Source organism: Mastomys coucha, unplaced genomic scaffold (genome assembly GCF_008632895.1).
Source record: "Mastomys coucha isolate ucsf_1 unplaced genomic scaffold, UCSF_Mcou_1 pScaffold1, whole genome shotgun sequence".
Lineage (NCBI taxonomy): Eukaryota > Metazoa > Chordata > Mammalia > Rodentia > Muridae > Mastomys > Mastomys coucha.
In genome coordinates, this window is record NW_022196891.1 from 68,859,490 (window position 1) to 68,859,930 (window position 441).

A 441-nucleotide genomic window follows, 5' to 3' on the forward strand; every position below is an offset into this window, starting at 1 on the left:
GAGCCCTGACTACTGTTCCAGAGGTCCTGAGTTCAATTCCCAGCCATCACATGGTGGCTCACAACCATCTGTAATGGGGTCTGGTGCCCTCTTCTGATGTGTCTGAAGAGAGCAATGGTAGTATACTCATATGCATGAAATAAATAAATAAATCTTTAAAAAAAGAAGTATAGCTGTAGCCTAAAGGGAAAGGAAGAGGAAGAGGAGAATGAAGAACAGGAAGAAGAGGAGAGGAGGAGAGGAGGGGAGGGGCAGAGGAGGAGGAGGAAAAGAAGGGAGGAGGAGGAGGAGAAAAGGGAGGAAGAGGAGGGGAAAGGAAAGGAAGAGGAGGAGAGGAAGGGAGAGAGGAAGGGAGGGAGGGAGGAGGAAGAGGAGGAGGGGGAGGAGAAAGAGGAGGAGGAGAAGTCACATTGTCTAGGGCCATCTGGGCATATGAAGCTT

The 441-nt window shown here is 49.9% G+C and overlaps 1 protein-coding gene across 1 annotated transcript in view; it reads right to left on the reverse strand.

Moving 5' to 3' along the window:
* The window catches only part of Ly9 (lymphocyte antigen 9), a 12,686-nt gene that overhangs the window by 11,748 nt on the left and 497 nt on the right, over nt 1-441 (reverse strand). The gene's annotated exons all lie outside the window — the stretch shown is intronic.